Raw genomic sequence first — 851 nt, forward strand, 5'->3', positions numbered from 1 at the left:
AACGCCTTCTTGTGTCAGAGCTGCAGGTTTGTACCACACATAACAGACGGCAGCCTTTTCCTCTTGTCTCTGAACTTAACCTCCCCCTTTCGTGCACGCAAAGATATGGTTCCGTGGGGGCGGGGGTGCACCGTGGCGACCTACTGTATATGCTGTTTATACAACCGCCGGTACGACCATACATCACACGGCCTGTCATACACTCCGGCGAGTATAGCGAGCCCGCCGAAGCATTCCTTCATAGGGGAGGGTGTGGAGGCTCTCGGGGTGATGAGGCGACCTGGGGAGCTTCACGGGGCGGTCGGAAAGGCAAGGCAGATTTACGGGGAGATAGAACAATCTGGAAAGCTGCGCCGAGTGCTGGGGAAAGCTAGAGGGCGAGGGGACGGCTCAGCACTCGGCCCTAACCACACGCTGGCCACAACCACAGACCATGACTCTAAACTGACTAATTAAGGACCAATTAAATTACCAACTCGGCGAGGATCCGTAATGACCAATGGTCAATTAGTAAGAGAATTATTAATTTACAAGCGATTGGGGTAAAGGAGTAAGATCCACATCAGCTCTGGAAATTCACAGGAACGGCCACGCTGGGTTCTTGCTCTTGAGTCATTATGTGAATTTCTTCTATTTTATTTTCTTACTTTTTTAAGAATATTATTTTCGCCTAATATCAAAATACAAAATCATGGTGAAGTTAATAAGAATCCTAGAGCAAAAACTTTCACTCAATCTATTCGAAAACGGGAATCACAAACACCGAGTTCTTAGCCATCCCGTGTTAAATTGTTAATTAAGTTTCCTTTGGCCACGGCCGCCCGCCCCTTATCCCACTTCCGGCGCTGGCC

The sequence above is a fragment of the Penaeus monodon genome, chromosome 24 (genome assembly GCF_015228065.2).
Source record: "Penaeus monodon isolate SGIC_2016 chromosome 24, NSTDA_Pmon_1, whole genome shotgun sequence".
NCBI classification, from domain to species: Eukaryota; Metazoa; Arthropoda; class Malacostraca; order Decapoda; family Penaeidae; genus Penaeus; species Penaeus monodon.